The sequence below is a fragment of the Passer domesticus genome, chromosome 3, assembly GCF_036417665.1.
Source record: "Passer domesticus isolate bPasDom1 chromosome 3, bPasDom1.hap1, whole genome shotgun sequence".
NCBI classification, from domain to species: Eukaryota; Metazoa; Chordata; class Aves; order Passeriformes; family Passeridae; genus Passer; species Passer domesticus.
The window spans coordinates 115,460,742-115,480,832 of NC_087476.1; the positions used below are offsets into that span (position 1 = coordinate 115,460,742).

The following is a 20,091-nucleotide window of genomic DNA, read 5'->3' on the forward strand; positions in this document are numbered from 1 at the left end:
TGCAGCCAGCTTGATTCCCATACTGAAAGGTGCTAGGTAGGATCCTGACAGCCTTTTGTCAGGCTGGGGTTTCCTCCAGAGAGCAGGAGAAACAGTTTTTCTCTGTTTAAATGCTAACTAAAAATAATTCTGTAAGAAGTCTAAAAGAAAATAATAGATAAAAATCAGCAGGACTCTTTAAAAAGAGATTGATCTCCTGTAGTGTATGTACACTGATCCAAACTACATTAGTGAGAAATTTGGCTCCATAGCCCTGGCATTTTGTCTTTTAAGATTGAAAAATTGAGGACTTACCCTGAAAAGCATTGAGTAGGAAGGCTATAGAAGCTCACCATTACTTTTGAAGCATGACTGTGCCACAACATTGGCTTTGAAATCCCTGGGTCTGTATTGCAGCAGAGACTCTGACCCAGAGGCTCATCCTCTGCCTGAGAAACGTGCTCTGTCTCTCACATCAGCCAAGCAAGAGAAAAGCTACAAATACTGCTGAGCTGACAGTTCTGCTGGTAGTGCCAGAGACAGGACAAAACCCAGCTCATTCCCCTGTGCTTGCTGCTTCATTAGTAAAGATAAGATTTACAAAAGCATGTGGAACAGATAAACTGAGTAAGAATCCCTTCTGTAAACTCAGAATTCCGATTTGCTTTTTAAGGTGTTTCCAGCAAACTCTGCTTCCAGAGTTCAGAGGAGATGCTGTCAAAACATTTTGTGTTTATTGTATTGCTCAGGCAGTGTGGAGAAGGTGAGGGCAGTGATTTCCACAGCCTTGTCATGAGCAAAGAGGAGCTGCAGCATCACCAATGAATCTCTGTGAGGCTGATCTAAGGGAGGGTGAAAACTGGCTTGCAGCTGGTATTTGTATCCAGATGGAAACTATCCTCCCATTTCTTTTCACACAAAGTGGTGTTCTGAAATCTGTACTTGGCCAGAAGTCCCTGGACAGTGTAAAGGAGGCTCACTGCAATGAACACCAGGGTCTGTGTGCCAGGTCTCTGGGTATTGACCCACTTCAATGAGCAGAGCTGGTTCACTGCCAGGGGTTTGGTTTTCTCACTAGGATGCCCTGAAAGAATTGAAGGGTTTTCCCCCCTGTGATCTAAACTAGGTTTGAGACTGTGTTGGATCTCTGGATCGTGGCTATGTGCACCTAAAGGCTGAATCTGAGAGTGACCTCTCATCCAGGAGCCTCCTCTAGGGCAGATTCACTATTTAATGAGTTAATTCATTAATTAATGGCACAAGGAGAACTTCACAGGGTGGCAGTTCAGGAGAGGATTTCCCCAGCAGCACAGGTGGTGCAGCCACTGTCCCTGGAGCCTTCAAGGAAAGGACTCAGGGCCATGGTCTGGCTGACCAGGCGGTGTTTGCTCGTAGGCTGGACTTGACTTTGGAGGTTTTTCCAACCCAACTGATTCAGGTCTCATTCTAACATGACTCAGAAATGTGAGCAATCCTTTGCACATCAGGTGCCTCTGTGTTTGCATCAGTGCACAAGCTGTGCTGTCTCTGCCACGTTCCTGAATTTTATTTACTGCCCTAGTCTTACTCAAAGTTCCACCTTTTCTAAATGACCAAGGGAAGCATTTGAATTTTCTTCTCTTGCAAATTCAGCAGCTCCACTTGACCCTTTAAAGTACAGATACTGAACCAGTGTTTAAACTAAATGCCATTTCTAAGCAAACACCCACAAAGTTATTAGGCATTTGCTCAATGCAGTACATCCAAGTTACATTGAAAGGACCAAGCTGAGACCCATCTGCTTTTTAAAAATTAATTGGCTCAGTCCCCAAAACCAAAAGTGCTTTTTTTTAAATTGGGGGTTGTGATTCTCTTCTGAGAAATTTTACAAGAGAAGATGAATTAATCTCTCTAGCAGTACTTGGCATGACCCACAGCTGTTTCTAATGTGGCTGCCTGGCTAGCAGAATGTGTTTTTACAAGTACTCTAAAGTGCAGTTAGTAGTGATGCAGAGAGGATTATGCTTGCTTTTGCAGCATCAGGTTTGCTCTCCTAATGGAAGGGGAAAAAAGCTCTGCTCAAAACTTCACCTGGATAAACTTGGGAAACAATGTGGCTTTCTGTGGGGAGGACTTTACACAGAAGCAGAATAAAACGTAGTCTGTGTGTTTAAAGCAAAGAAGAAATTGAACAGCTTCAAAATGAAAACTGCTTTGTGGCATTTTCTTGTTATCAAGAATTGTTTTGGAAAAGTGTGGCAATGGTTAATTTTTAACATTATCAACTGGGTTTTAATTTTTAAAATTATAATTATTAGCTTATATTTTGGAGTTAGAAAATCAAATGCTTCTCTAAAAGTATCTTTACAAAAGCCTCCTCCAAGATGCAACCCTGTAAAAAGCTTTACATTTTGTTTTTCATGAATGAACTCTACTGCACAGTCCTGAGGAAATACTTGAGGAGTATCTGTGTTTAGGTGAAAAAAGCAGAGCTGAATTCAATAATTCAGTACCTGCATCTTTGTTAAGGAAAGCAAAACTACAGTGTTATAAAACAATACATGTTACTTGGGCAATGAAATGTTATTCTCTTTGGAGCTAATGATGGGTTTGCTCCTACTGCAGTAAATCCAGTATTCTTTTTAAGAGGTCACAGGCATGTGCAAGAACTTTTAAGAGGCAAAGGAAAGGTCCAGTAATCTGGACTAAATGTATATATTTTTAACAGACATCCATTTTGGACAAGCCTTCAAAACTCATCCAAACTTGGCCAACATAGGAAGGATGGGTCCATGTCACTGAAAAGTGTCCAAGTTGTAAGACATCAAATCTAAGGAGACATTTCAATCAAAGGTCATGCAAGCAGTTCTTCTTAAAGGATCTGTATACACAAACAAATTTGTCATTTATCCCTCAGATAAGGTGTTCTCTGAGCACTCCCAGCACTCAGCTCCAACAGCTCACTCAGGGACCCCCAGCCTGGATTTGTCACCAGCTGGTCTAAGGCCAAGGGACCAGCAGCTCTTGAATCATTCAGTGCAAGAAATGTGATTTCAGGGATGCATTTTCAGCTGCAAGGGCAGAGCACTGGTGCATTGCATGGAGCTGAGGGCCAGCCCCAAGGTTTTGACACCCAACCACTGCTGTGTCTGACAAAACAAACTTCCTTCTGGGCTTGTCCTCGGTGTCACCACAGAAGATCCATTTGGTCACAGCCACCAGTAGGAGCTCAGTGCCCCACAGCCTTTGTGCTCATTGTAGCAAGTGCCAGTGCTGAAGCTGTAATTTAATGTTGTCCTCTCGGGTTTTCTGCTTTTGTAGTGACCTGAGAGTCCTTTTTTCCCAGCCCAGTGGCTGAAGAAAGGGTCAGGATTCTTCGGCTCATGTTCACAAGGTTGTTTATTGTCTATTATCTAAAATATTTTCTCTCAGACCTGCAGAGGTCTGATCTGCAGCTCTGTCAAGGGCACACTGCCTGCCCCTGGGCTGGTGTCTACATTTTTTTTACTATGAGTTACATATACTTTATTTATCATTATTTTCCAATACCTATCACCTATGTTAGACTGTCTACTTCTACTTTAGGCCAATCTAAATGTGCCACCATCACACAGAAGATGGAGGCTAGGAAGAAGAAGGAAGAAGGACAGGACACTGCCCAAATCCCTCCATCTTGCCTCCTAGACCCCCTATAATAACATCCCCAAAACTCCATTTTTCACCCGGTGACAGCTACTATTATTGTGCTACTTTAACTTTTGTGGGTTGTAATTCTTCATACAAAGTTGGTAATTTGCTCCATGGGTTAAGACTGAATTCCCAAGTGTCTTTGGCTTCCTGCCAGGGTCTCCAAGCCCCTGCCAGGGACACAAGCCATCCAGGGCACCCAGAGGGATGTCCTGGGTTCCGACATTGTCCCACCTGCTTATGGAATCAATGACCCAGAGATGAGAGGGAGGACATAATTTTACTGTTCCTTGCAGTGGGCAGCCTGCTGTTTGCCTTGTGTCATCCTGTGCCATTACTGGAGAAGCAGGCAACCCCGGCATCTGGGGAGAATGATGCATCTGACTCCATTGATTCAGAAGGCTAATTAATTACTTTATTATACTATATTATCCTATGCTATATTACACTAGATCTGAACTGAAAGTGAACAAGAACTCAAGTGAACAAAATCTCGTGGCTGTCTCCTGACCAATTGTCAGGACACAGCTTGCAGAGATTGGTCAAGAAAACAAAACACTCACACCAGAACCCAATTACCAATTCCCTTCAGGTAAACAACCTTCCTCAATGCATTCCACTTGTGCACAAACACAGGAGCAGCAAATGAGATAAGAATTGTTTTGATCATTCTCTTCTCTGCTTCTCTCAGGCTCAGAGAATGTGAATCCCACAAGGCATCACCTTGCCAAGCCAGGAATTCTTCATCTGCTCTGAACTTGGGTAGTTACCCTTGCGAGGTACGTGTCATTCATTACTGATTTCCTTTCAAAGCAATAATGAAGATGTAACTGTGGATGGTTTTCCTCAAAAAAAAAGTAGCTTAAAAAATCCACAAAAATTGTACAAAAGATGTCATCAAGATTGAAACTACCAGTGTTCAAGTGGCAGCTTTTAATTTTAAAATAACAGGTCTGTTCTAGGAAAAAAAGGGTCTGCCAATATTGTTCAACCATTGTAGACATACTCCTCTGTGGTTTGATGCCCTCATGGAGTTCTCAGAGGAAGACAAACTACCCATGTTCCCAATAAGATTGTACAGTGTGCAAGGAAAGCAGCTGACCAGGCTGCTCTCCAAACTTTTCACAGAGGTTTGCAGGAACTGTTCTTCTGATGGCTCTTCATTGCAATATCAGTTTATCCTTCCTTGTGGCTTTAATGTCAAAACTACAAGAGAATGAGAAAATTTAGAAGCAACATCTCTTGAAGGAGCTAGTAAATAGCCTGAGTATTTTTGCTTTTATTGAGTGGGGTTTTCACTACAAAACAAGAAGCATGTACCAGGACTTTTAATGGTGCAGATATAATGGATATTAAACTGATGTTTTTGTCAGCAGTAAATTAAAAATTTTACTGCTTTTTTGCAAGTACCAGTTTGTCATACTTTACATGGGAACACCAGAAAGGCCACATTTGCTCAGAGTAAAGGTCCATCTGGCTCAGCATCCTGTCCCTGGGTAGTGGCCAAGAAATTCTGCCTAGGGGTGAGTCTGAGAGCACAGAAAATCAATAGTGATTCTTCAGGATGTGTCTCCAGCCATGAGCTGCCAGTGACTCGTGAACTTCAGTTTTTCTCAGTGCATTTTCCAAGACTAACAGAATCCAGGTTTGTATCTGAGGGAAAGAAAAGGGTAGATTTTGTAGATCCTGAGACGTGTCTGCTGTTAGTGATGCCCATGGGGTGCTCAAAGAAGAGGAGATGCTTGTGCTCCCCAGCCAGTCTGTGTAACACAAGGACAGCAGTGGTTCCCATTCATTCTCCATCTTATCTCTTTCCACAGTTTCCTGGTCATATATGAGCTGTCTCTCTGCTCAGAAACAGGATATATTGCCAATTTTTTCTATTTTTCCCTCACCATCCCTTGGCCAAAGATGAGCCATTTCCCCACTGCACACACCTCTAGGCTGGCTGTAATATGTGACAAGGATGGGCAAAGCCAGCTCCCATCACAGTATTTTGAGCAAGAACAGGAGCAGGTTCCCCAGGGACCTCTGCAGAGGCCTCTCAAGGCTGGAAGACTGAAGCTGGGAGCTTCATCTGCCCATTAAATCAGTCCAGGGAAAAATATCTGTGTCTGTGAGCACACCTCCCAGCACAGAACTTTCCTCCAAAGCCTTTTAGACTGCATAAAGTCTGTGCTGAAGTTTGATCCAGGACTCTACATCCAGCAAGATTAGTGGCAATCAAAACCTTGTAGGTGAGAAAAGCAAGTGCTCATTCAAATATGAAGTAACTCATCTGGAAGGCATATCCTGTGGTGTAGTTTTAAATTAACAGCCTTTTTTCCAATTTGCTGTAGACAGCAGACTGGTGAAGCTCTGAATGCAGACCCCTCTATGATCTGAGATTTGCAGGTGCACTGTCTTTCTGAAGTGAAATTGAAACGTTTCAAAAGTTGATACAGCTTACAGATGCAGCAAAGGAACGTGTAACTGGAGTGAGAGAATGCATCCAGCAGAAAAATTCTCAGTTGTGGTGCTAATAGCTTGTTGGAATGGGAATAATATATTAGAGAGCTTTCCCTGTTAGTGCCTTGTCATGGGGATAATTAAAGGGGTGTGACACACACCAGTGGGAGCCTGGAGCAATCTGCTGTGTGGCTCCAGTTGGATCCAAACTACTGTAATGCTCTTCCTTGTGCCAGCAGGACATGGGTGTTCAGGCACTTTGAAATGGAATTTGCCCCTCCAAGGAGGGACTTGGATGTGTCTGTCCAACAGCAAAGTGTAGGCAGGGCTGGTGTTGTGTTGCTTCTCCTCTCAGCTGAGTGCACACGGGGGAGCAGCCCCTCAGTGGGCAGGGATTCTGCCGATAGACATCTGCTAAGAACTGGACTGAGATCCTCCAACCTCTCCATATCAGTGGCTGAACAGATGGCGAGCCATCATCCTTGTTATTTTCTGTTCCAGACTCATGGAGAGATGTGAGCTGGCAACTTCTTTTTCTCAGCTTGGGACAAACAGATCTTTAGAAGTCAAAACATTATTATTATCCTATTAATTTCTAGGGAACCGTTGAGATTTGGGTGCCTCATTCTAAGTACATGGACAGGATACAGGCTAGTAATAGTTCCCAAACAGTTTAGGTCAGTATGGATCTAATTTTGGCATAAACCTGCAAGATATACCTAAATTTCCTTTATGCCAGTCCCAAGACCATGTTTTGCTGTAAGGGGCGTTGTTTGGGTGTGATCACAGGGATGAAAAGCTATTATCCCTTGTCACAGTCATATTTTCTGAAAAATCCCTTTGCCCAGGATTCTTCTCCTGGGAAGCTGAGAAGCCTCAGAGAAAAAGGAAAACAATAATTATCTCATTGCTTCTTCTGTGTTTTGCTCCTTTGAAATGTGTTTGGAGATTGTTTACTCACAGGTGATTGTTTCATTGGTTTCATGTGAATTGTTTTTTCTCTTTGGCCAGTCAGGGCCAAGCTGTGTCAGGACTCTGGAGAGAGTCACAAGTTTCATTATTATCTTTTTAATATTCTGTAAGTATTCTTTCCGTATTCTTTAGTATAATGTTCTCTAATATATTCTAGATCACAAAATAATAAATTGGCTTCTGAGAACATGGGGATCTCTGGTTCGGGCTCGGTTACTTCTAAACCCCTTGGTGTGACATCAAGCATTCATCTGACAACACCATTCCAGTCAGATGGGTACAAAAGTAAATAAAAATATTTTGGTGAGCAATTCCTAGTGCCAAAGCTGAGCTGAGAAGCTAAAACCACGAGCATTGTCTCTGTTAGACAGCAAGGCAACAGAAGCTACAACAAAGCGCTCTTACATAATGAAGCAATTATGTTTTCTCAGTCTCACAAGTTTTTTGACAACACAGCTTTCTCAGGCTTTTCACTGATAACACTTTGAGGCTCTTCAGGGAAAACGTGATAAATAAGCAGTCACTGTTCCCAGCGTGGTTTTGATCACCCATTTTTACTGAAGCAATATTTCACATTTTACATCTAGGCTGATTCACTCTCATATGTCAAAAAGGTCACGTAGCTGTCACTGAGGGAAGTCACAAGTCAATAGGGAGGATCCCTAATGGAATCAAAAACAAAACAAAGCAGAAAAGCCATTGTACCTACAGCAGGGAAACAAGAAGCCTGGGTTAACTTTCATGGTTACAAAGAGACCTAAGTAATGAAGCTGCCATAGAGTTTCTACAAGCCATTTTTTATCCTAATCTTCCTGAAATATTAAATTACATGAGCTGCAGTAGCAAGATCTCTAGACAAAACCATGCCACACACACATATTAAAAATAAATTATAAATGGCTCTGTACAGGAAAATGTAATTCTTCCCACTGAATGGACCAGGGACAACATGTCTCTTAGGGCTCATAGAAACACTTGGAGAAGGCTATCATTTTTTGTTCTAAAGCAATAAAAATTAATATTTGTGGCTGAATTTTGCATTAATTTCACAAAGCAACAAAGGCAACTAGGACTAGGCACCTAGGATTTGAGCTAATAATGTGGAAAAATAAAGATGATGCTTAAACCCAGATTCCAGGTGCAAAAGGGTGTCATGTGGGCATTTTTGAGATCCAGGCATGAAATTGCACAGGTTGCAATTTGGCAGCTCAGGCACACCTCTGTGCTAGGAGCAGGGGCCCCAAGGAGCCAGCCCATTTTCAGAATGCATCACGTCTTCAAACCCTGGAAATGCCAGGGGTGTGTGCAGAGCCTGAGCACCGGGTGCATCAGCACCCCTTCAGGTGTGCAAGGGTGGATTTCCTTCTGAAGGCACGTTCTCCTGGTCCTCACTGCCCTCAGAGGGGCAGGAGGAGCTCAGAGGGTTCTGCAGGGCTCAGCTGCTCCCAGAGCTCACATTCCTCTGGGGCCAGACTCAGAGGGGTGTCAAGCACCTGCAGCTCCCTTCCACATTCTCCAGAAATTCCTTCAGGCTGCTGCATGGGTCAGCGTTTGGTTATTCCCAAGTGCCTGGGAAAAATAAAACCTTGTAGGTTTGGTATTGTTGCAGGCAGACAAAAGGACAAAATTACTGAATCCAAGAGAAATTGCTGGCAGGATGTTTTAAGATAGTACTGCCTGTGAAAAATACCTATAAATTGTTTTGTTCTTTGTGGGGTAATAATTCTGAGCTCTTTAATGACCACAGGTGGTAAGGACTCCCTCTGAATGTATTTTGAATTGTAGTAACTACAATAATTCTCAGCAAATAACCTCAGCCACCTAGCTGAACTCCTGCTGTAGAAATGACTCAGGGGCAAAAGTGATGATTCAGAAGGTGAAGTATTACTTCACGTGGCATGTGGGTGTTCTTCTGAGGTTTCCATTCAAGGATCCACCTTGTTTGCTTTATGGGATCTGACAAGAACTCACAGCCCTCACTAGCAGAATGTAACACAAAGCACTGCACTAATTCAGAGGTGTCAGATCTGCCAGCTGAGATAAAATACACTGGTACCATTCAGATTTCTTATTAAGCTCTCAGCCTTTTCTGTAGGAATAATTTAAATAGGAGAAGGGACAATAAATTCAAGTTACATATGGGAAAATGCTGCTGAAAATAGCCCAGGAAAAATAATGCTAGTAAATAGCAATGTGAAGTGTTATGGGAAGGTCTATTAATCAAATTTAAACATATATCACATTTAGTCTCACCTTGTAAACATTAGTTAACTTCTTGTGCTATGGAAGTATAGCACCAATTCCTCTGTTTTATAGAGCTGTGTCAGACTTCCAAGGAAGAGCTCATACATTCAGAAAGCAGCAAAGAACTGGCTGTGACCCTGGAGCCTTGGTCACCTTTGTCCTGCTGGGAAAGGTTAAGACTCCTTTATTATTTGATTTACTCAAGCAGGGAAAACAGATAGAAAGGTCCCTGTCAGAGCAGCTCTGCAACAAGTGTGGGTCTTACTCCATCCTATAACCAGCACAGAGAGCCAGGAGACATTGCTGGGAAATTCCTCTTTCCCAAGAAAAGGAGGAGCCAGGCAGTGCCAGGGCTGTGGCTGTTCCCTGCCTGTCAAGGTGTCCCTGGGACAAGGGATGGGTGCCTGGCCTCTGGATGAGGAGCCTGGCAGGTGGCTCAGGGTGCTGGCTGCTCCTGCAGAAGAACTTGCTGTGGGAACACTGCATTATTTCTTTCAGACACTAAGAATATGGCCATCATCATGTTAGGAAATATCCACAAAAAAAGTGGCCTTTTAATATTAACAAAGAAAGAAAAAGGTCATGAGGTACAAGGGCATAAATTCATTATCAGGGCTGAACATGTAAGGAACACAGGGAGGTGGAAGAGAATCATTAAAGGATGTACGGAACACAGGGAGATGGACTTGGAGGAGCATCATTAAAGGATGTAAGGAACACAGGGAGATGGACTTGGAAGAATATCATTAAAGGATGTAAGGAACACAGGGAGATGGACTTGGAGGAGCATTATTAAAGACCTCTACAAGTAACACTTTTTTTTTCAGCTGGGAAGCTGCTTGGAGTCAGCTGAGCTCAGTTCCTGGCTAAGGGAGTTGAGTTGGGCCCTGGAGAGAGAGAGAAGGGGGGAACAAGTGGAGGGCACTTTGGAGGGCAGTTTCCCATCAGTGACCTCACAGCTGCCAGGTAGGGAAGGGAATGTTCTTCCCTCAACCCCTGCATGGTTCTGTGGCTTTACTTTCACTGGCTCTGGTCACAGAGAAATTGAGTTCAGGTGGCAGAGCCAGCACCATGGGAGAGGAGGAAGAGATTCTCACTGATTTGCAGTGGCAACAAGCTGGGAAAAGGAGTGGAGCAAGGCTAGCTCTGAGCTGAGACCAGTTGTGAGAGAGGCTGTGATTTCAGTTCCCCTGGGGATTCTCTTTGCATTTTACTTCATTTTCATTTTGGAGTTTGTTTTTTTTTTTTTTTCCCTTAATGTATTTTTCTAATCAAAAATATTTTATGTGACTCAGAGAGTCAAACACTTTGCAGTAACAGAAGTGAATGTCAGGTCCTGTGAATAACTCCTGACTTACCTGTGAAGGCCTTTTATTTCCCCTAGCAACTCCCTGGTTAAAGAGAGCTCTGCTGGAAACATGCTTTCAAATTTTGTTTTCAGGAGATTAAAGTCTGATGGAAACATGCAGCTCTTGAATGAATGTCCTTTTGTCATGCTAAGGTTGCCTACAGAAACACTCAAAGAAAATCTTCAACTACCACTGTGTTTGTAGGGAAGGAACAATTTAATTGCAATAATAGCAAGGTGATTCTGAAAGAATAAATCCTGTCTGCAGCAAGCCATGCCTTGAGTGTAGATCATGGCTGCAGTGACATCTCCAAACAATTACTCAGCACAGGAGAAGTCAGCATGGACCATGAAACTCAGAGGCCCAGCAGTGGGAATGTGCTGGGAACAGTTTCCCTGTTGTATTTCCTACCCTGACCTTTGCCCAGGAGTGAGGGAGAAATGATGCCATGGAAGCTGAGATTATTTGCATGAGGTTATCACAAGCAAAATGGCCTTTTCTGGATGAGCTGGACAATTCTTAGGGAAAGGGGAGAAACTAATTAAAGGAACTGTTATGAGTGGCTGGGAATGGGACCAGGGTTCTCTTGCTGAGTGACTGCCAGCTTGGAGCAGCAGCCACTGTAACCCTCTATCTGCTGAGACCTAAGGGGTGGCCTTGCCAGAGTGAGTCTGAGCCTCCTGAATCAGCACAAGGACAAGCTGGGAAAATAAAATGCAGACATAAATATGGAAACTTTCACCCTCTTCATAGGTGCTCCGTGGGGAAATGAAATAAAGCATTCATTTACTTTTTTTTTTTTTTAAATTGGCTATGTAATTAAAATAAATAATGCAAGCTGCATTTGAATGCAATGGTAACATATTTCTGGAAAGACTTATTAACTTCTGGGAAGTATAGGTAAAAGCTGTACAAATCAGGAAAGATTCCATTATTTAGTTTGGTGTAATGATACAATTGGTTTCTTAAGGCAAATCTCACCTTCTGCATAAGACTAGCTTTTTATTCCTGCCTATGATTGATTGATTTTATTAATTTCTTTATCATTTGTATATATTATGTGTGTGAATATTCTTCTAGTAAGATTCTTGATCACCAAGTGATTTGTCAGCTCTGAATTCCAGAGGGCCAGAGTTAATAGAACATGGTGGTCCAGGGGTAGAATCATAGAATTGTAAAGGTTGGAAAAGAGCTCTAGGACCATCACATCCCAGCTGTTAATCCAGCACCACCGTGTTCACCACCAAACCATTTTCTCAAGTGCCATAGCCACACATTTTTGAGCACTTCCAAAGATGGTGACCTCCACTGCTTCTCTGGGTTGCTTCTTTCTATGCTTCCTGTGAACAATTATTTCTTAATGTCCAATCTGAACCTCCCCTGGCACAATCTGAGGCCGTGTCCACTCATCCTGTCACTTGTTTCCTGAGAGAAGAGACTGACCCCACCTGGTTACAGCCTCCTTCCAGGCAGTTGTGGAGAGTGACAGGATCTCCCCTGAGCCTCCTTTTCTCCAGGATGGACAAGCTCAGCTCCTCAGACACTCCTCTTAAGACTTGTTCTCTTCCATCAGCTCTGTTGCCCTTCTCTGGACGTGCTCCAGTGTCTCAGTGTCTTTCTTGTAGTGAAAGAAAGTCCAAAACTGAGCTCAGTGTTCTGGGTGTGGCCTCACCAGCACTGAGTACAGGGGTAGTTCTGCTCCATTTTTGTTGATTATGGAATTAATGTGTTGGGCCTGGGTCTGATTTACTCGGATGAGTTAATTTAAAACCTATTGTGCCTGTGCAAGCATATACCAAGGATTTAATTTGCTTGAAGTGAATGAAGAATGAATGAACAAAGCCAAAGCCATTCACTTCCTCATTCAAGCAAATACCCAGGTAATAGAATTGGGCAAATGACTGAACTAAGCACATATCTGGGGACTAATAACCATCGATTCTGCTCTTACTCTGCCAGGTGCACAGAGCACTATATACACTCTGAATAACCAACAGGGACATGTATTACATGTACTGAAATGAAATAGGGTTGTAATCCTGCTGCTTCCATCAGCTGCTGCAGCTGCAGCTTATTTACATAAAGGGAGGGAACCTTGGGAAGGTATTTCCTTTCCTTTCCTACCAGAACTGAGAGGGCCAGCTCTTTCTGAAACACTGAAATAGAGCAGCCAGTTCAAAGAAACCAAAGCAGGCCTGAAATTCTGTATTTGGATTCACACATGACCCTGCCCCTGGATCTGGCTTGGTTAAGCAAGGCAGCATAAAGTCACTGACTTGGAGAGCAGAGTTCAACACTGAACTGTTACAGCAGAATGCAGACTGGACCCTGATGCTTTCTTTTCTTACAGGGATGAGGAGATTTTTGCTTGTTTGTTTGTGATTTGGGTTTTTTTTTTTTTTTTTGTGGGGTTTTTTTGTTTGGTTGGTTGGTTTTTGTTGTTGTTTTTATTGTTGTTTGTTTGTTTTGGTTTTTTGTTTTGTTTGTTTGGGGGGGTTTTTGTTGCTTGTTTGTTTGTTTTTTGTTTTTTGGGTTTTTTTTCAGTTCTGAGCACTACATTGCCACGACTTTAACCTGGTGAGAATCAAAATGGGAAATGCAAAAAAGCCCCTTGTTTCTCTGTGCCATGGCTCCTTGGGGGCCCATGGAATGGAGAGCAGCACAGTCTACCCTCACTGAGAAATTGTGAGGATAAGGGAAATAAGTCATGAAGGGACTAAGTTAATTGGTGACACTTGCCTGAGATAGATATCAAAATGTAGCTTCATTTTGTCTCATTTCTGAAGCATTTGAAAGAACTTTACTATTCTGTGTATTACACTGGAATATAATTTGTCACTACAAAATGAGAGAAAGTTAGCACAGCAACAGGCTGCTGAAGGAAAGTTTGATCCTTTTTGTTTTTTGGGTGGGTTTTTTTTGTTGTTTGGTGGGTTTTTTTGTTTGGTTTTTTGTTGTTTTTTTGTTTTGTTTTGGGGTTTTTTTGTATTTTGTTTTATCTTTTTGTGTTATTTGGCAAGAAATACAAAGACTTTCTCACACTAATTCCTGCTGATTTCCTTCTATGTTGAATCCAATGCTTTTGCACTCAGATATTGGTTTGTTAGACATGCTCCAGTAAACAGACATCCAAGAAGATATCAGGGCAATCTCCTGCCCCAAAGATATTCCTCCCCATGAAGACATGTGAGAGCAAAGATGGAGCTGGCACTGTGCAGGAGAAGCTTCTGCCTGCCCAGGATTCTGTAAGATGAGACATCTAAAACTCCACCCCAAATCTTGTGCCTTCTTTTCCTCACACTTTGCAAAGACCACGTTTTCTAATAAAACAAGGTGTTCTGCCCTGACAAGGCTTTCCCTTGGCTAAACTCTGTCACTGAGCTGGGCTACAGTGCCTTGGCCAGATGACAATGTTGCCTCCCAGAGACACCACTCTAATCTTCAGTCTCATTTCATTTTGTGGTTATTTCTTGCTGCTCTGTGCTCGTGTTTTGATAATTCAGAAGGAAATATTTTCACCAAGAGTCCCAATGTGATCAAGAGCTGGTGTAGGGCTTTTTGTGGCAGCGTTTTTTCCTTTCCGTTCAAGCTCCATTCTCCTTCTCTTTTGCAAGATCAAGGGTGAAGATGTGCAGTGGCATAGATTCATTCCCAATCACTTCCCTGGGAGTGTGCCTGCTAATCAAATGTGGGTCTTTCTTGACTTATTGCAATTCCTACTGCTTTTTATTTTTTTTCCCCATGCATACACACCTCCTTCCATCCCCTCAATTCCTCTGCAGCTCCAATCACTTCTGATTCATTTCTGTGTTTTATGGCCACTCCTGGTGTAGCCCCTGGGATCCAAGAGCAGTAACAGGATTTGGATGAAAGCTGTTTCCTTGAGCCAGATGTGTTTTGTCACACCTGCATCAGTGACATGAGAGGGCTCTACAAAAGCACTGAGATGGATCTGAGTGAAAGGCTTGACAGCTTTGTGATTCTCAAACCTCAGCTGCCTGGGAAGACTGCAGTGGCTGCTGTGAGGTTCCCAGGAAGATTTTAGTCAAGCAAACACCTAAAATTCCATGCAGAAACTATTTATGCATCCCTTATTCCATGTGCCAGCCCCTGGCAGACCTTTGAGGCCTCTTCAGTCCCTCAGAGTGGCACAAACCTCCCACCTGGTCCCTTCCACAGAGACAGGGGAGCTGGTGAATGAGCTCTCAGATTTGATCTGAGCCACCAGCTTTAATGGAAATCACTGTTAATTAAAGAAAACTCATCCCTGTTTGAAGCAAATGCTGCTTTATTTGCAGGATTAATCACTCCAGGGGCAGACTGGCATTTCCCCTTCTCTCTCTGCATGGGTGGAAACCACCTACATGTTTGGAACTTCCAGCTCCTCCTGCTGTGTGGTGGCACAGAGGGGCAGATTTGTCACTCTCTGGGGACCAGCCACATGAAGCTGTTTGATTTGCTCAGTCACTTGCAGAGGGTGGCTGGTTTGTGCCACTCTGGGAAAGCCAGCTGGTGTCAGATGGCTGCTTTAACAATTAGGAGAGTGCTGTTACTGCTGCCTAGGGGAGGGGGTTTAGCCAGCCAAGACTGCAAACATCTTTTCACCCTCCACAAATGACCATCCCCACGTGCAAGGAGCTAGGAAAACCTTCCCAGCTCACTGCAACGAGCAACAAAAAACCACAAATACTGATTCTCCTGGGAAACACAAAGGTGGAGGGGACAGAAAGTGAAGCCTCAAAGGGCTTTTCCTTTCCCTTGTGATAAATAATTAAATGCTAACTTTGATTACAGCATTAGTCTGAAATCCCTGTGTCCAGAAACCCTTCAATTAGCAGCTCTCCAACTTTTCCAGTGGTGCCACCTTTGAGCCTCACCAAAGAGAGTTCTGGCCCCCATTTTCCTCTTGCTCACCTCATCCCCTCGGGCTCAGATTTAATGTTGTGTTCTCCAAGCCACTGCCAAAGAAAGCTTTTCTTAACAGGGATGAAAGAGGGGGAAGAGGTGAGAAACAGGAGCTGAATTCCCAGAGGTTCCTTCAGCCCTGATGGGACTTGATAAACTCCTGTCACACTTGTGAACAGCAGTACCTAAGTGGGCAAATTCAGTGTTCATCCAGGAAAAAGAGCAGCTGGCAGCTGTGAGAGAAGCCCTGGGGGGAAGGAAGATTTGTCACTATCTATTGACAAGTGGTGCAAAATAACTCACAAGGGCAGGTCTTTTCAGGTCCAGGAAAGTTTGGGGCATTTTGTCAGCTAGTGAAGGGGAACAGTCACACTGACAAAGCTCCAGCCCAATGCTGCACTGCAAGGGACCCTAAAAAAAAACAAACAAACAAACAAACAAAAAAAAACACACACACAAAAAAAAAAAAAACGAATGGAGATTGAGGATTCTGTCTGTTGGTTTGGGCTTGTCCATTGTTGATTTTTAATGGCATAATCTCTGATGAATTTCGCATGGACTCCTCCCTAGAGAATTTGGGTGGATATCTGGGTGGATCCAAGGCAATGCAGTGGCACTTGGGCCATGGTGAGGGGCAGTGATGGCTTTGAGGAGGTGCCCCAGCTGCTGGAGAGCAGGCACTGGAGGTGCCTGAGGGATGGGGATAGGGCCAGGACAGCCTGGGCTGAGCAGACAGCCTTTGGTGGAGGTCTCCTGTTTTAAAAAATATCCATTAAACTTGTTCCCTAGTGGGGGTAAAGGGAGTCATTTTGGGGTAGAACAGCCAGGATTGCTGGAAACTGAAAGAAAAAGTGAGTGAGGCATAGAGAGGCAGTAAATGAAAAACATTTGTCCTGTAAGAGCACCTTCACAGCATGATGTCTCAGTTTGGAAAGACAGGTGTGTGCTAAGGATGGCAGGAGCCTCCCCTGAAATGGAAAATGTAAACCCCCTCCCTCCAAATTGCTGTAAGTTTTTAATTAAGGGGCTCTCAGGCAAAAATATGGGAGCAGGAATAACAGTTCTTTACTAGGGAAGAAAATAAAAAATTAAAATAAACAGTACAGTAAACTAAAACAACACTGACAGAGTCAGAATATGACTTGACACCCTGTTGGTCAGGGTGTTGGTTTAGTCCAATTGGAATTGTGGCTGCAGCCCTCCTGGAGTGTCAGGTGTGGCTCTGTTGGAGCAGGGATCCTGTAGAAAAGGGTGTAGTCTTCCTCTGAAGATCCAGTGGAAGAAGAGGCAGCTGCTGTTCCTCTGGGAAATCCAGTGGAGAAGCAGTGCTCGTGTTCCAGAATCTCCAGATTATATCCAGGTAGGAATGTTTGGCTCCGCCCTCTGGGTGGAGCATCTCCCAATGGGGTGCTGCAGTTCTTATCAGTCATGCAGTGACATTCCATAGCCTGTTATCAGCAGATGTCCCCCCAGGGGAGGAGTGGTTCATAGAAGAGATAAGGAAAACTGCCCACTGAACAGAAGACAAGTGCCACACCTCTCACAGAGGGCAAAGAGAGCACACATTGCCTGGCAGTCTAGGACACACAAGGACTGGGATTGAGAGAGCTGCCTGCTGTCTTCTGGCTGCCTTCCCCACTGCCTCGCCCAGCACCCTCCTGTTTCATCCCAGCAGCCTCCTGATGTGGGGAGCTCATCCCCTGGGCACCAGGCTGAAATGGCACTGCTGTCCTCTGGAGAATGAAGGGTAGCACTGTTCCAGCCTTTCCCTGCAGTGCTCGAGCCCTGACCCCATCAGAGCCTTCCTTTTCCCCTTCCTACACAGATTGTAGCTTAATCAATACAGGCTAAACACAGAGCAGCCTGCAGCTGCATTCCGTGCTGCTGGCTTTGGCCAGGAGCAGAACAGCTCTGTGGTATAAACTCTGTGATCCCACAAGCCTGGAAGGGGAAAGGAAATAAAATCCAAGTGCAGACACAGCAGGGAAGTGCCTGATGATAGAACGCACAGCACTAGCAGTGCAATTGAAGGGCCTCCAGGGCTTCCTTCTGATCCAGGGGATAGTTTGGAACAGAACACCAAATATCCAGTGGCCTGGCCTTGGCTTCATGTCAAAGAGAGATTGATTGGTGCAGGAGTGGTGGTGAGCCATGGGCATTTGAGAATCCCCACATTAGAATGTCATGTCAGCCTTCAGCCAGTGCTAATCAGAATCTGATTTAAGGTTCAAGATTTTTTAGGCTATGCCTGGTCATGCTCAAGTTTTATTTGACCTTTAAGCATCCTTTCCCAAGTTACGTGTTCCTTTCAGCCACTTTCTTACCAGCCCAGGCACAAATGGTCTCGCCAGCTGGACAGAAGTGTCAGGATTTTTTCTTTCTTTTTTTCTGTCGTTTTCTGTCTCTTTTTTTTTGCAGCCTCCTCTGTCTCGTAGCAAAGGCAACTTTCCTTTTTATGCTCCCTACACCAGATGGATAAATTAGAGTTGCTTTTGCCCATTTGCTGGCAACTGTGCTGCAAGATTTCAGGCACTTGATATTAACTGAATTATTATCAGTTAATAACAGCTTTCTGCGCAGTGTAAACTGATATGCTAAGGAAGAGTGGGACTAATAGTCAAGCGTTTTCTAGATTACTCTTCCATTTACTAAAAGCAAGCAATTGCTGCTAAAAAAAAAAAAGGAAAAAAAAAAGGAAAGACAGATTTCCTCTTGCAAGATGTGCATTTCAGCAGCTGCAGGCTTCTCAGAAGGCTTTTTGGAGTTAATCAGCAAAAGGGCACAGGGCAGGCAAAATCTGGGCCGGGAGATTTTCTTGGCGGATTTTCAAGTCCATTAATAACAGCTCAGTCCTGGCAGGGTGGGGGAGCAGATCAGATGTGGGGTAAAGCCAGAAGTGCTGAGCTGCTGGAAGGAGTTCTGTGCTGCACGGTGATGGCTGAGAGGGCAGAGCAGTCCAGCTTCCAGGCACCAACACGTGGCACAAAGCACCGAGCAGCCTCTGGAGAAGGATGAATTCAGGCCTGGGACGTGTCCAGCCCCAGGGAGCTGCCCCAGGAGCCACTCGCCTGCACAGACCTGCTGCCTCCGTGCTGCCCTGGCTCCTCACTCTGTCTTAGCATGGGCTGGGAGCTTTTCCTGCCTTGTTTTTATGCTCTCTTTGCTGCCTCTCAGAGAAACAGGGCTCTTGGACCTTTGCTTCTGTCAGCTCACCTGGCTGGGGATCAATAGGTACCTGTGCCAGGAGGAGAGGCACGTGCTGCTGCTGAGGGCTCCTTGGGAGAGGTTTCCTGACCTATTCATGGCACAGATGTGTCTGGGAATGGCAGGAAGAGAAGCTCCTCTGTATCCCTGTGTCCTGGCACAAGAGGCAGGGACCAGCCCCTGCCTTGCAGCTCTCACTCCCTTCAGCCAGCTGCTGCTCTCAAGCCACAAGTTCTGCCACAGAGTCAGGAGGGCTGTGCCTGCCTCTTGCTCTGGTGTTTGTGCAGCCAGAGGAATCTGAGAGAACTTTCTGATGTTGCTCCAGGCTGACTCCTTTTCTCTTCCATGGGTCAGGAAGCCTCCCGTCTGCAGTCAGCAGGGCTGGCACCCACATGCCTGTGTTCCATCCCTCACTACCTCCTCTTTGCTCTGTGCTCTTGGCAGGGGCTGAGAGGAAGTTTCCCTAATTTTGCAGCACCAAAGCACAAGGAGCAGATGGGCTGAGCCTGTTGCTGAGTCTTCTTCCTCCCCTCTCAGCATATTTGGCAAAGGGGAGGAGGTGCTGGAAGCTGGGACCCTTGCTGGGCTTGTGTTGGGGCCAGACCCTGGCATCAGGATGGTGCTTGCTGCTGGTCCACAGCTGAGTTTGCAGGGTGGGCTGAGACACAGAACGAGAGTGTGCAGAGTTACACGGATCTGGATCTGGCTCCTAGGGATGTGTTTGCTAGGGTGAGATCCCTCCTTTCTTGCTCACACCACTGCCCACAGGGGTTACAGGCACAAACCAGCCATGCTACAGCAGCTCAGGTGAGCAAGCAGAATTTTGAGGTACCCTGAGGTGGTCCCACATGGACAAAATTGCTCTCAGGGGTAAATTGAGTCTTTCAACTGACAGAGGAGGTGCCTAGGGATGTCAGTCTTCACCTGAAATACCTCAGCTGGATGCCTTGGATGGGATGAATTCCCATGGAGACCCTTACACCAGGCATGTGTATTTGTATTGTAAATGCTCAGGCACCCCCGAGGAAGGCAGGAATGACCAGGAGGACTCCATGCTCTCAGAAGGCTAATTCATTACTTTATGAAAGAATACTGTACTATACTATACTAAAGAAGGCAGAAAGGATACTTACTGAATGCTAAAAAGATAATAATGAAAACTTGTGACTCTCTCCAGAGTCCTGACACAGCTTGGCCCCAGCTGGCCAAAGAGTCAAAACAGCTCACACCAGAACCCGATGAAACAATCACCTGTGGGTAAATAATCTCCAAACACATTCCACATGAGCACAACACAGGAGAAGCAAATGAGATAAGAATAGTT

The 20,091-nt window shown here is 44.6% G+C and overlaps 2 long non-coding RNA genes across 4 annotated transcripts in view; one reads left to right on the forward strand and one right to left on the reverse strand.

Annotated features, from left to right (window-relative positions):
- The window catches only part of LOC135297618 (uncharacterized), a 46,993-nt gene that overhangs the window by 16,839 nt on the left and 10,063 nt on the right, over positions 1 to 20,091 (forward strand). Inside the window, exon 2 of the long non-coding RNA XR_010359551.1 lies at positions 4,337 to 4,424. This is a non-coding gene — a long non-coding RNA (uncharacterized LOC135297618). The remainder of the gene's footprint in view (positions 1 to 4,336; positions 4,425 to 20,091) is intronic.
- Positions 4,586 to 10,273, reverse strand: LOC135297616 (uncharacterized). 3 transcript variants are annotated; one of them, XR_010359548.1, is made up of 3 exons: positions 10,110 to 10,273; positions 9,319 to 9,469; positions 4,586 to 4,851 (listed from the first exon to the last, which is right to left on the reverse strand). It is a non-coding gene; the product is annotated as an uncharacterized LOC135297616 (long non-coding RNA). The 3 variants fall into 3 exon arrangements; XR_010359547.1 differs by lacking the exon at positions 4,586 to 4,851 and adding an exon at positions 4,883 to 5,298 and having other exon boundaries at positions 10,110 to 10,271; XR_010359546.1 differs by lacking the exon at positions 4,586 to 4,851 and adding an exon at positions 7,601 to 7,770 and having other exon boundaries at positions 10,110 to 10,269.